General features: G+C 39.5%; 1 protein-coding gene across 1 annotated transcript in view; it reads left to right on the top strand.

Annotated features, from left to right (window-relative positions):
- The first annotated feature begins 9,823 nt into the window (after positions 1–9,823).
- Positions 9,824–15,515, top strand: part of klhl14.L (kelch like family member 14 L homeolog) — a 55,673-nt gene continuing 49,981 nt past the window's right edge. The window contains exon 1 of the mRNA XM_018267966.2: positions 9,824–10,730. The gene's annotated coding sequence lies outside the window, so the exon portion shown is untranslated. The remainder of the gene's footprint in view (positions 10,731–15,515) is intronic.

Here is a 15,515-nt window from a genome sequence, read left to right as displayed (position 1 = left end):
GTCTGTGTGGTCTTTTAACTGCGATGTGTAGTGGGCGGGATATGGAGTGAAGCTTGGTCGTCAGTGTGGGCGGGGCCCAGGGGACCCCAAAAATTTTGTTGTAAGGGGCCCCGTGATTTCTAATGGCGGCCCTGCCTGCGCTACAATTTCTTTTCAACTTTTTAATTTCTTACTTAAGATAATATGCTGAACTTACTGCAAAAGAATATTTAAAGTAAAAAACAAAGTTCCTGTGTGTAATTCAGATACACTAATCTTCAGCAGAAGACAAAATAAGCAGTTCTTCCATTTTACAATGAGTCTCAACAGTGCAGTGGTTTCCACAGTTCAATAGCTGCAGCTTCAATACAAATGTGAAGTTTCCTATGTATAATAAATACATTGATTTTCCTAAAGCTAATAAATAAAAAGAGATGTGACTACATTTTTTCAGAGAAGAATATCTTCCGATGCCTGTGTAAGAATGATTGGTGTGTTATGCGATCAAAAAGCATCTATCTGGAATTTGACATGGATTTAAACACTAGTGTGAATGTGGATAAAAAGATTGATTCCGTTGCATAAAGTGGTTAAAACAAATTCATTTTTAAAATTGTATAATGTTTGGAAGCCATTAAAATTAAATCATTTATTACTAAATTTTAGGCTTTATTTAGAGATGAGAGATTAGAGATAGAGACTTTTTTAGTCAATCATGTTTTTTCAAAAGACAATCCTGAAAAAAATGAAAGAATAAAAATCTTGCCACTTTAAACCATCTAGGATGCAGGTTTTAGAAATGTAAAAAAAAAATAACATAAAGATCTCAATCTTCGAAGTTAATAAGCCACTAATGGGGGAATGTAATAAAAGTCGCAAAGAGAAAAACAATTTGCACCAATAAGAATAAAAATTCACATCTCGCAATGTAATATTCTTTGTTAAACGAATTGTGTATTTTAATTGCGCCCTTTTAAGAAGTGCTTAAAGGTGCTGTAATCTTTTGGAGCAAATATAGAAACTTTTTCAGTAAGAAGTTATTATTACATTCACTGCGCATTGGTGCAAACTATAAAATTTGCAAACTTTCTTGGAAGTGGTCGCTAAAGAGTTTCCTTGTAAGCAAAAGCTATATTAAATTCCCGCAAAGGAAAATTTGTTTGCACAAAGGCATTGCGAATAGTTTTTCGGTTACTGACTTTTATTACATTCACCCTTTAGGGTCAATATTTCAAGGCAAGCATTTTCTCAATAAAATCATGGGTAAATCCCAGGGCCGGATTTCTTCCCCGCCCGCCCCTAGGGCGGCCACGTGGTCCTAGCGCCCGCCTTCCCAGCGCGCCAGCGAAAAAACGCCGGCGCAGCTGGTGTAGTTGAATGGGGACGTGAACGTCCCCATAATGCGGCTGGGTGGCATGCCGCCCCTATTTTTTGCCGCCCTAGGCCGGGGCCTATGCGGCCTTGCCACAAATCCGGGCCTGGTAAACCCACTACATATTGACACATCTACCTATCTTTAAAGCTTTTTGCATTTCTGTCCTTTGTCAGAGAGGAATACAATACTTCAACACAGGAGTTCAACTTTAGTGTGACAACTGGACACAGACTTAAAAACTGAGTATCTGGTCATATATAAATATAATATAAATTTATAAAGTAGGTAGATTGGCTTATGAATGGGTGATGTTCTCAAGGCCATAATGATTGGCAAAAAGGTCTATGAATATGCTGTTCCACGTCCTTTTGGCTGCAGCCCGATGAGTGTGGCTGAGAATATCCCTTGTGAATTTTGTAGAGAGAGCTTCCCAAGCAACAGTCATTGAGTAATAATAAAATGGCACTCTACATAACTAGCCATAGGTCAGTGATGTTGTTTCTGTAGAATGAATGAGAAAATGTGCTTGAATAGTTCACATTCACTTCACTTTCATGACAACAAGCTCTCTTATTTGACCATAACAACATCCACATTGCCAAAGTGATGGCATCCCATGGAGCTTTGGCCTACAGTTGTTGTGTTGTTACTGTCATTTATTTCAGGGAATGAATTTGAAGGCAAGAGATTCATACAAATAGCATCAAAGTATTAAAGTTTGTTAGCCCTGACATATGTATAGGAAGACATAGGAAGCATAACTAATATTAACTAATATTAACGTAATATTGTCTTCACATAATATTTTTGTTTTGGACTTCATGATGGACATGAAAAAGGGTGCAAAAATTGACAATCATAACTATTTTTAACTTCTTTGTAGTCATTTCTACTTAAAAGAGGCCACATGGGCACTTGATTGCATGTTTGTACAGCAATTTTAAAATCCCTTTATGGTTCGTTGAGCTTTGATGTACACTTATGCCTTTAACAGGCATGCTTTTTAGTGTTTTTGCATTGGAAGACTATATGGATCTCATTATACCATGTTACAAAAGCCACAAGTGAGTATTTCAGTAAGTTTAGTACTTTGCCCCTTAACACCTTCTCCCTGTTTGAATTTAAAATGTCTTATGGAAACCCCATATATTAACATGTATTATACAAATGCTGCAATATTTTAGGGGGGTTTGTGTTATCAACTGGAACAGGCCCTGACTGACAATCTGTGGGTTCTCACAAATGCCAAAGGGGCCGCTGTAAGATGCTATAGAAAGTCCCTATTTAGTGGGATGGTGGGTGCTTTTTTGGGCCTCTGTGTTCTTGGAATGCCAGGGCCTATTTTGACTCCCAGTCCAGACCTGAACTGGAGTATCTGTATTCCTAATGGAAATTTTTTTTTCAAACTCATTACGAACCCTGATCACCATAACAAGTCATATGTATGCCATCCAGTCAGATACAGGAGGAGGGATTACTGTTGTGAGAGATTTATCCTCCTCACCAGCGAAGTCACTCATGCTCTTTACAATGTCAGCTAATAGTTTTACCCTCTATGTTTTTCCATTAAAAAGATACTCAACAGCTGTGCAAGGTCTCTACAGTGTCACATCATGTGGCCACCACACCAGCTGGCCTAATTTCTGAAGGAGAATACAATGCTACACCTGGTCTTGGCAGGCAGTGCATCAGGTGAAGTACTGTATATAAGTTACTGTGCCTGCAAATAGTCACTGTACCATAACTTTTGTCAGGGAGAGCTGAAAAGACAGGGTAGGTTGGTCATTCATGTTGATGAGATGACTTATATCACCACAAAGACATTCTGCTGAATGTCTACAACAACCAATCACTGCCCTTCTGTTGTCTTTCCCTAAATTCCTTATTTTTTTTACAGTTAAGTAGCAGGGGGGGGGGGTCAGAGAGAAGAAAATGAAAGGGGGTGAAACAGGAACAGAGATATGCCTCTTCTGTTGTTATCTGTTCTATATACCACACTTAAACTGCATCAAAGGGTAAAGTAAACCAATTTTATTTTAACCTTAATCTTAAAGGAAAACTATACCCCCAAATAAATAAACAGTTTATATCATATTAAGTGGCATAATAAAGAATCTTACCAAACTGGAATAAAGCCTTGAGCCACCATTTTGTGATGGTCTATGTGCTCCCTCAGAGATCTCCTGACCAGAAATAATGCAGCTCGCACTGTAACAGGAAAAAGTGTGGAAGCCAAAGATATAACTGTCTGTTAATTGGCTCATGTGACTTAACATGCATGGTTTGTTTGGCTTCTTTGTGTGCACCGTGATCCCAGGGGGCGGCTCATAGTTCTTAGAATGTAAATTTTCTATTTAGAATTACCCAATGGCACATACTACTAAAAAGGTATATTATTATGAAAATGGTTTATTTACATGAATATGATTTGTTTTTTGCAATATATTTTTAGAGACCTACATTGTTCATTGGTATAGTTTTCCTTTAATGTTCAATAAAATATAACAGGTTATCCTACACAATGTTATGTATCTGAATATATCTTTTTATAAAAATTAATGGCAAATACTGCTGGGTAGACAGCATATATAATCATTAATACATATAGACAAATACAAGAAGTCCTCTGCACTCAACCCATTATCAATATATTTAATTTTACTTTGAAAGCAGTTGCAGGTAAAACGTAGTCCCTTTGTAAAATATATAATGAAGCAATAGAATTCTTAATGAATCAGATAAAATTGAGCATATGTCTGGCCAGATATGGGATGACTGACGTAGTTGGCCAGCTTAAATATATTGCAATATATGGACAAACAATCCCGGTTTTGTTTAAAGGGTAAGGCATTTTTCAGTAGCAGTATGCACAAAATGTCTCTGTCTTAAATATATTGATAATGGGTTGAGTGCAGAGGACTCTTGTATTTGTCTATATGTATTTTGTGGTCACAGCCTCATTGCACCCCCGCCTAATGGTTTTAAAAATTAGTGGTGAGCACAACTTTTGCTCTAATCATTAATACGTGACACAAGCTTCATATATTTTTTCCTATTTGTATAACCACATCACCCCCAGAAATCCAGTGCTTACCCCTGCAATGGATCCAAACACCAGGAAAGCTTTTCCTGTCCGACTCCATTTATCAAAAAACAAGAGCAAAATAATGTTTTATTTTTCAATAAATCTGTTGAAAGATCTACAAATACAACAAAGATTTCATGCAGTATAATATTCCGAAATGAGCTCTGATACAGTATCTGACAAATAAGAAGCTCGAGTAATGTTGCAAAATAGAAAGCAACTGAAGCTATTAATCATGTGTCAGTTGTCCACAAATGTGTAGTGTAAACGAGGTTTAAATATCAAATGTGATAGAAAGTTTAAAGGTTACACTGACGGAAATGTACAGACGTTTCAAGCAATTAGATTCAAACTTCTATACAAAAGCTGGAAAGTGAAAAGCAAATCTGACAAAATGCTAATCTTTTCCATAAAAAAAGTGTCTTCTTCTAAACCATTCTGGGCTGCAGAAAAGCTGACACTGAAGTTACGAGCCGCCAGACAAAACGATAGGGAAAATCTGCTTTCAAACAAGATCATAAATCGTGTATAGTGCAAGGGAAGGAATACGAGGCACTGTTCAAACCACTTGCTTCTCTTTTTAACTATACAAAAGGATGCTTGCCTTTTTACATTGGATATCATTTTGTGTGATTTATTGCATGTAATGAATATGTTGAAATTAATAAAAAGAGATGAAATTATTGATTTTCAAAACTATCTGTAAAATATTAGCAAGTTGAGATAAATGAATACACTATAGTGCGCTATTTTAGGGAAGAAAATCACTTTTCAAATTCAAATCAGGTTTACAGGGCTTAAAAACAGAAATAATTGGTTGCTTTGAGCAGGTTCTGTGATATTCACACACATTAGCAAAAAAGCAAAGGAGCATAGGGTCATTGGTTTGACATCTCTGAAAAAAAAAAAAACAGGGCAAGAAAATATGTTTGTGGATCATCTAACAAAGCAATGTTGCTGCAGCAATAATCATCATCCTGTTTAGCATTTTAATTGCTAAGAGTATGTATCCATTGCATTTGCCATGTAATCCATTCCATTCCAGTGCATTATGCAGGGCTCAATATCTATGCATCACATTAAATAATCGGTGAAATCCAACTGTGTGGTTCTATATTCTACCATTGGAGAGATATGAACATGCTAAAAGGAATAGATTTTGGCTTGTCCTCATGGGTACTAAGCCATACATACATTAATTTGAAGCCCTTCCTAGGTCCCTTGCCACCCCACCCCCCGTTCTTTGGGCAGCAGCAACTGTTGACCCAAGGGTAACTGCTTACCCTGACCATTAATCAATGGGGGGTTATAAAGTGTCAAGTACAGATGGAAGTGACTGCTTCCTGGGTCACTGACCCTATCTCCATACATCTGTTATGGGTATAGGACCCCGATAAAACCCTGATATTCTAAAGTTCTATTGCAGGCCAGGACTGAAAACCTTTCGCTTCTGGCACATGCCATACAGGCTGCCATTGACAGTCACTATTTATTGGGGGCTGTTTGGGCCTCTGTGTACTTGAAATGCCAGCACAGACCTGTTTTATTGTATACACAGCTACTACGCCAGGTGCAACTTCGCACAGGCAACGCTAATTCACTAAATTGCGAAGTTTCGCTAGCGTCAGATAATTTGCATACGGCGGGAAATTAAATTTCAATGAACGAATATGATGCAGCAAATACATTACACTACACAAGCCCAGGGAACCTTAATAAAAGAAAATAGAGTTGTTATATTGCCCTACACATGAGCCCACATTATAGTTTATGTGCCATATGTAAGGAAATGTAGGGGGGAAGGAGGGTACCCAAAAAAATATATGATCTTTTTCAGCCTGACCCCATAAACAGAAAGTCAAAAAAAGGAGTATTTGATGTTATTTTACACAATATTGTCCTCACTAGTTACTCTCCTGTTGCCCGGCAGGTTTGTCCAGGCCCTACTAGGCCTAGCCCAGATTCTGATTCAAAATTTCTATTCCATATTATAACAGTAGAGAATGGTGTTGCAGTATATGATATACATAAAATGGGAAGTCATGGACTAAGGGAATCGCTGATCATGAATTGACTATAACCAGGAATGTCATAAAAACAGTTAGTGGCATCCACACCTTGGGCTATTGAGGAATTCCAAAAGTTGTAATTAAATATCATCTGGAGGGTTTCCTGTTTGAAATTCACAGACTACAGTACAAATCTGAACAAGTACACACGCTGTACATTTCTTACTCAGTGATACCGGTAATGAAGTTGCTATTCCTATAATCTAATTTGAGTCCCATAGGAACAAATTAAACCTTCCACCAAGCAAGGCAACCCACCCAAAAAGACTGCAGTGTGGAGGGGCCACAGCAGCATCTGACATACAGGGGAGAATGAATGTTGGTGGAGGTAATGGGAATAAGATAGTAGTTACTGAGGATCTATAGGAAGGGGATTGAAGGCCCATGACTAAGTGCCCTAAGTGGGTGTGAAACGCGTAGGGTGGATCGAGATGATACACATTTTTTAACTTTGTATAAATAAACTACTTATCCTTATCTACATGTGTGACCATTTGTGATGGGCAAAAATTTTCACCAGGTTTTGCTGTGAAAAAAATGGCCATAGACGCCAATGTATTGTTAAAAAAAAAAAAAAAAAAAAGCTGTGTGACTTGGAAAAAGTGCCGCAAAAAACACAATTTACAATAATTTTCTGTTTAAGTTGTTTCTGAGATATTGTCACCTTTTTACACTGCTAGGCAGATACTCTGAGGCAGTGATCCCCAACTAGTAGCTTGTAAGCAACATGTTGCTCCCCATCCCCTTGTATGTTGCTCCCAGTGGCCTCAAAGCAGGTTTTTATTTTTGAATTACAGGCTTGGAGGCAAGTTTTGGATATATAAAACCAGGTGCGCTGCCAAACTGAGCCTCAATGTAGGTTAACAGTCCACATAGGGGGCTACTAAATGGCCAATCACAGCCCTTATTTGGCACCCCATGAACATTTTTCATGCTAGTGTTGCTCCCCAACTCAACCCCAAAAGTTGGGGGTGTATATCAATGTTGGAGAAAAACATCTCTGGTGATGTTGTCCATAGCAACCAATCAGATCTTTGCTGTGTAACTTGTAGGTTACTGTTCAAATCTAATTGCTCATTGGCTGCTATGGGGAAAATCACTGGTGATGTAAATAAATATGGCCCCTAAATAGCTATGCACTTCCTGGATTCAGTTGAGCCAAAAGCCTGATACTAGGAGTCTAAAATGGTAATATCTCAGAAACTATTAGAAAAAGAAAATTAATGCAAAATGCAAAAGTGCTCCAAGATGCACACTGATTAAGTTTACATCAGTTCATTCTTTGAATTTAGATTCCCTTGTACAGAAAAGGAAGACATTGTGCATTGGATTTCTAATAGTTGATGGGCAAGCAATGTAACATTTTGCACAGGTTACCATTTAACCTTAGGCTGGCCCTGCATTTGCATATGAGAAGCTATGCTTGATAATCATCTGCCACATTATTCATTTACTGGTGCAGTCATTGAGTCTGATCTAATCACTAGTATTTGAACAATGTTGCTCAAAAAATGATTGAATTATGACAGTGTGACATTAAATTGTGGCATAAACCTGTATGTATATGATCCAATCTGCGCAAGATTAAATAAGTACAGTGCTGTGCACAACACCAAGGATACAGTAAATCTATATAGAGGACCATTCAATGGTTCAAAACACCATAGCAACCAGCAGTGGTTTGAACAAGAGACTGGACTATGAATAGAAAGGTAAGTAATACAAAGTAACTGTAGCCTCACAGAGCTATAGTTTTTTGGCTGCTGAGGTCCACATCCTCCAATAACTTAATAATAACTTAAATGTTATCTACCCCTTTAATGCAGCCTAAATCATTTGGAAGCGAAGAGCTTGAAGCAAATCATAGTGACGTAACTACCGGATTTTACTGCACCCCCTTGGCATGCTATCATGGGCTTGGGTATGATTGCACCCCCACACACACACTGCGGGCAGCAGGCCAGAGGGAATCTTTAATGTGTGCACTAATGCTTGATTCCGTAGGGGGAGGTGCAAATCCTCCTCCTGGGCCCACCTATTGATAACTACTCCACTGGCAAATCGCACAACAGCCGGTTTGAAGAGTCGGTGAGCTGAAGCAGTTAATTGATGAGCATCGTTGAATAGTTCAGCTGTTCTATTTATAAATCTTTCTGTTTGCCCTTTTACATAATGAATACATATTTTTTGATCATACTATGTGCCATTAAATCTGCATGATTCCAATCTGTTGGCCTCCAGATCAATAATCATATGGTCCCTACATGATAACTTGATATAAACTGAGCTGGCAGTTGGGAAGACACATGGGCCAATAAGCTGCTGGCTTAGTCTAGAGCAGTGTCCCCCAATCGAGAGATGTTTGTATAAATAAAGGTTATCCATTGATTTTTGGTCTGATTTATATGTGGTTTACCAGAGTGCCTTGCAGTGATACTTGTTTGCTTGTACACGGATTGTCCGCTCCCTTGAGCTGAGGGCTTGGGGCAGGAGCAGCAGGGCCACTGGTTTACTGTGGTGAGTTATTCTACAATGATTCCCCATGTTTTGTGCTAAAATCTTTTTTGACAGTGGCTTGCGAGCGACATAGATGTTGCTCCTAGTGGCCTCAAAGTAGATGCTTGTTTTTGAATTCCAGGCTTGGAGACATGTTTTGGTTAGTTGTACTGCTGAATAGGTTACCAGTCCACATAGAGAATGCCAAATAGCCAATCATGGCCCTTGTTTGGCATCATGATGAGAATGTAGCTCACGGGTAAAAAAATAGTTTGGGGACCCCTAGTCTAGAGTTTCTGAGCTGACAGTTTTTATTGGCCTATGAAATATGACCAGCTTTCCATGCTTCCGTGTTTTGTTAAGTTACTGGCGTGGCATATTCATTATGTAATAGATTTTAGTTCTCAGCCTGTGTAGCCCATTAAATTTTCTTTGGCATAGTGTCATTCCCAAAGTATAAGCGATGCCAGAAGGGCATACAAATGCAATATGTTCCAAGCATCAAAGTTTCAATAAACTGCGCTTTAGCAGTCAAGGAACATTTTACCCTCACAAGAAAATGTAAAAGTGCATTGGCTGCTGGTTAGTTTTATACAGCTGGGCTGTTTCATGGGGCCAAGGAAACGACACACATATAGGCTTTATAATGCAGAATCCCTAACTTTCTGTCAAACCACAGACAGGAAACAAGTGACAAGAAATCAGTTGCTTCTGACAGGAGCCACTGCACTCACTGGCCCCACACAGAAAGTTTGCACCTTGCGCCGGGGCACCTTCACTTCATAAATCAATACGCGGGGAGGATGCGGTGTGTGGATATATATAAGTGTGTGTATATATAAGTGTGTGTGTTGTAAGGAGGAGTAGGAGGGGAGGCATGGGGATAAGAGTTTATTTTTTGTCATCTTCGCGAGACAGCTACTCATTCATCCAGATCACAGCTAAAAAAAAAAAAAAAAAATGGTCGTAGAAATTAGCAGTTTCGGCTCAGAAGCAAAGTCGCCAGCCTGTGAAGGCAGAGAGAAATTGACTAATTAGCAATGCGCACTAAAACTTGACGGTTCTTTATAGAGAGAGAGAGAGATGAGAGAGGGATGGGGAAAGGGAGGAGGAGGGGAGGGCTCCATTTCCCCCCTTTTTCTTTCTTCCAAAGATGTTTGAAATCGCAGTCATTTACGCTCGACAATTTTTACAATAGCCTTGAGCCATAATTTTTTTTTTTGCGAGGCTCCTCAGCATCCCTCCCCCCTTGCCTTGCCATGGTCTCTCTCCACCGGCCATGCACGACCATTTCTCTCCCCAAGCGTGGATTTCCTATTACTCTCGTTCCGACTGAGTGAGCCGCAGGCCCAAGGATAATGATGTGTTGTTTCTTGCTGGCATAATTTGTCACACGCACAGTTTTCTCTCTCTCTCTCTCTCCTTCTCTTGCACAAAGCTCTGCTCACTCTCTCCCTTCTTTGCTCCCGTCTCGCTCGCACATTATTGCTACTCGCACATTATTGCTACTCGCACATTCCTGCTCTCCCTCGGCGGCTCATTCACTACTAGGAGCACCATGTTGATGATATACGGACAAATACACTGTGAGGAGTGACTTGGGGGGAAACGATAAGGCACAGTATTCGGCCTCTCATTTCGCCTGTGTCGGAGCTTTAGCCGAGGAAGGACTTTGAGGCTCTTTGGGGAAGCTGAGGGCATTTTATCCAGTACTTGGGAGCAGCAGGTAAGTTTCCGGCCGGTACCTTCCGCCGTGGGGCTGTTTGGGCTACTGACTGGAGTGGGAGAGAAGTGACAAGGGAAAGTTCCCAATTGTGGGTAAATAGTGTTGGGAGGGGGGCAGCGGAGTGACCGGGGCTGAAGGGAGACCCCTCACTGGCACATGCTGGAGGAGAGCTTTGGGACAGCACAGCCATTCAGACAACATTCTGCAGCAGGGACCTCGCAACCTATAGGGTACGGTGGGGAAGACGGGTCATTTGCCGATAAGATGCGTTTACTGTATACATTAGGGATGTGCAACCTGCATCCCTTCAGTTATGTTTGCACTGCTACCCTCTGAATCCTGACACAAGCTGAAGGCTGTCAGTGTAGCAGGAGGGTCACAGGTTGGACACCCCTAGGCAACTTTACTTCTTTCTCTCACATCAGGACCCCGGGCAGCCTTTCTTCTACAATTCCTTAGTCCCCTTGTTTCCTAACTTTGGCCCTGGGTTTAGGGGATCCTAACAGGTAGACTTACTTTCATAAAGGAGATTTAGCTGTGGAAAAGATGCTGAGAGCTCCTAGCTGAGGTTGTGAATGGTTACTGCTAGTTGCAGTTCAACACCTGAAGATGGTTTGCAGAAAGGGACAACCTGCGGTCATTGAACTGCAGATCCCAACATCTCATCAGCAGCTCAAGGCTGTCAGAAGGATTCTGGGAAGTGTAGTCCAAGAACAGCTGGAGGGCTGAAGGTTGGGCATCTGTGGTGTATCCGAATAGATTTCAACTCAGCCCCTGCACAGTGAAGTGCTACTTATAAATTCCGAATAAGAGAAGCTGGCTGTCCTTAGTGATGCCACGCTGGTCACCCTGCCCACAGAAGAGCCCTGGACTTTATTTTAGGTGTTACGCATATCACAGCAATGTGGTGCCTAAGCAGTGTGGGTCCCACAGATAGCAGAGGATTGAAGATCATGATGCAGTAAGATGTTGCCTGTGTGTTTAAAGCCTAATAATGTCGCCTTATTTTTTAACTATATTCATATATAAGATTTCCATTTTCTTAGTGTTTTAGTGCAGAGATGCCCAGACTACAGCCTTTTAGCTATTGATGAACTACATCTTGCATTAGAAGGGAATAATAGTTCAGAGCAGCCGGACTGGACATTTGTAGCTTTAGCCCTCTATAGACATCGATTTTATGGTATTTTTAAGAAGAGATGCAGTCAAAGCATAGCCAGAGTAGGCTGATGGTACTGCCCCCATACATTGCATGCTTTGTGGGTAAGAACTGGAATAGGAGCCCTGAATGGGCACGCTATGCAATGTAATCATTTCCTGTGCTGCTGAGATACTGGAAAATGCTGTGTTCCAGGTCCATTAAATCTAGTCAACTATTACATTACAAACTGACGACTCAGCAGGGACCCTTATTGTATTGAGTGATTATTTCTCTATCACAATAATAAAAGTAAAGCTGGCTACAGTCGCTGGCTGAAGGGTCTGCACAGGAGGGGGTCTTTCTATAGTGTTCCTTACTTTGTTGCCTCCAAATGTGTCATTTCACCCCAAAACTTTGATGTTTAATTATTTTGTAACTTAAATACCCAAGTATAATAATGTTGACAAACTATAATTGGGGTTAAAAAGAATTGTGGAAACGGCATTCCATGGTTATTACGTTTACATTTGTTTTTCTTTTGCATCTTTTATGAATACATGTAAAAAAAACAAGTCTAGCAAGTGCAGGAGTTTGTCAGTTTAGATGATAAAAAAAAGTGGACTGGCGCACACATATAATACTCCCTTTGTCAAAGCACATTGTGTTCTTGCTGCTGTGTGGCATTGGAGTAATCCTGATTGAGATAACCTACCTTTCCATGAAGCCTATTCAGTATCAGGATGGTGTTTAGAAAGGAGAGGAGGAACTCTGGCTTATTAACATGGAATGAGACAATACTTGTTTCTTCTTAAGGGCTTTTATTTGTGTGATACTTACAGAGGAAGAATATTACATTTATTGCAGATGCATTATAAAGAAAAAGAAATGCTTCCATGACAATATTAGACATTTAGACATTATTATTACTTGCAGGATTGGTTAGGACCCCTTTAATAAGACACACCCTGCAGGTTTTGTGACTTGCTTCTCTGCTTTCGGTGCTCGGCATGATTTATAGTACTATGAAAAACTTGTAGGAAAAGTTGTTTCTGGGGTGATATGCAGTAAACTGTTGAATATAGGGCGGAGTTCTTCCTGATAGACCTCATGTTTTTGCAATCAGTACCCCCACTATGCACTGGAAAAGTAAGGAACCTCTGGTTTAAGGTACTTATATTAATGCCTTTTTGAAAAGCATTGACATACACCTTCGAAGATAGAGATCATTGAATTTTCAATGTTGGTCTTATACTTGGATCAATCATGAACAGCATTGGCATACACCTTCTAATAAAAAGATCTTTGTATTATCAGTCAGTAAGCACCCCCACATATTCTGTGCCATAAGAAGGTTATATGGAAACAGAAATGTATAATGTGTAGCTTGACCTTTTTATACTCTAGCACAATGATCCCCAACCAGTGGCTCGTGAACAACACGTTGCTCTCCAGCCACTTGGTTGTTTCTCCCAGTGGCCTCAAAGCAGGTGCTTATTTTTGAATTACAGGCTTGGGGGGAAAGTTTTGGTTGTATAAAAACCAGGTGTACTGCCAAACATAACCTCCTGTAGGCTACCAGTCCACGTAGGGGCTACCAAATAGCCAATCACAGCTTATATTTTGCTCTCCAGCTTTTTTTTACAATTTAATGTGGCTCACAGGTAAAAAAGGTTGGGGATCCCTGCTGTAGCATATGCAAAAGATGAGCTTGTGTTTACCAGGTGATACTTTAGTTCACCAACCTGAAAAAAAGTTTATGTGAGACACAAACAGCTTAGACAGCCAACTTAATGTAACTATTTAAGTAATGGACAAACCACAAACCTCTCTCCTAAATTAAGGGCCATGCATTAAGCAACAGACCAGTCACCTTTATTATATATATCATTATTATTATAAAAAAAATGTATAAAGCACCAACTTATTCCACAATCTATACAATAAATGTGTGTATACATGGAACATAAAATACAACTAATAACCAATAAAGAGGGCCCTGCACACAAGAACTTACAATCTAAAAAGAGACAGTGTTCAGACACCAGGTGCGAGAGTCTTTGTCTTGCCGATTAACTGGTAAACAGTATGACTGGATTCGAAGGCAGAAGGGTTCTTACAGCTGGAGGTGAATTGGATTAGTAAGGTCCTCTGTCCAGCATGGTGCAAAAAAGTCTGGACCTGGAATTGACCTGTGTTGCTTTATAGTTCTGTTGTCATGGGTGCAGCACTTAGTCCTTGGCTGCTTAAAATGCCAGCATATTGTACAATGACCCTTTTTCCAGTTGTGACATTTCTGTGAACAACCAGTTTTTGAAAGAAAAAAAAACAATTATTTCTTATTGTATCTACTGCCTGTGGAGCCAGAAAATTGGAGCATTTCTCAAAGTGTTTCTAGATGTCTTCTTAAACACTGCCCTTAGCAGTATAACACAAGGTCAGAACTATCCTCAGTGACTCTAGTGCATTGACACCGAGACCCAGAAGTTTAAAAAAAACATGGAGCCTAAGGGTAGGGCAAGTTATTATGTGTTCTAACTGATGAAGGAGGGTTTGCCAACCATAGACTTGCTCTAGAACTCATAATTTCAATGCTAAGCACACCAATGAAACTGAATAGAGAACAAAATGTCAATGTATCTTCTATGCAAAAAGACAGAACATTTGTTTTGCCTTACTCTCTTTTTAATGGTGTGGCATTCTGGGTAAGCTCAATGTAAAATGTTTTGCAACCCAGACAACAAAAACATTCAGATATTAAGGGCATCAATGAGGTTAATCTTGACTAATATACAGCAGCAGTATTATCTGTTCTCTTTATCCTTTTTCATTATGTAGAACCCTGGTAAAAAAAAAAATAAAAAAAAAAATAAAGGCATGATCCTTCTTATGGCAAGGGAGTTTAAAGATAGTATCACCACTCATACAGAGCATTCTTTTTTACCTTTTTAAAAGAATGTAATTGAAGTTCTGTCCACCTACTATTGAAAAGTCCAGCAGTTTATATGTACATTATTTATTTCTTGAGCAGTCCTCCTGCATATTAGTGTGTATTGCAGTAGGTAAATGTTCTGTCCTACACTCATAGATTTGGGCTTTTTATCCTTTTGGAAGTGTCTGTAATATAAACATAACTATAGATTAATCATTTACAGAGGGTCACAGTATTAATTTTCTCACACATTTACTTTATTAGCCATGTTTTTTTATCTGATGCATTGGGTTGCTCCTGGGCCATGTATTAAGGATTGCTGATATATTTGTTCATAAACACAAGCCCCAGACATGATCCTGCCTGGCGTGCGCAGCAGGCACAAATCTTCAGTATATAAAGCCCTGGTCAATATGCAGATGGGGTTTTACATGTGTCCAACTCCAGTAAATGTCGTTTATTATTGGAAACTAACTTCTTCCCGTAGTTAATATCAAAGTATGAATTTAGAATCTTTCCCAGTTCATATGTTGATATGAAACCAAAACCTCCACAGGATTTGGATGAATACTGAACCAAACTGAACCCTCATTTGCATATTCAGATTTTAGGAGAATAAAAAAAATCCATATGTTTTAAACCAAAAATTATAGCATTCAGTTGTCCATCACTAACATGATCATTCTATGGGTTCAGATAAGGTTTGGCTGTTAAA

The sequence above is a fragment of the Xenopus laevis genome, chromosome 6L, assembly GCF_017654675.1.
Source record: "Xenopus laevis strain J_2021 chromosome 6L, Xenopus_laevis_v10.1, whole genome shotgun sequence".
Lineage (NCBI taxonomy): Eukaryota > Metazoa > Chordata > Amphibia > Anura > Pipidae > Xenopus > Xenopus laevis.
Note: the sequence above shows the minus strand (reverse complement) of the source record. Positions and strands in the feature narration are given on the sequence as shown.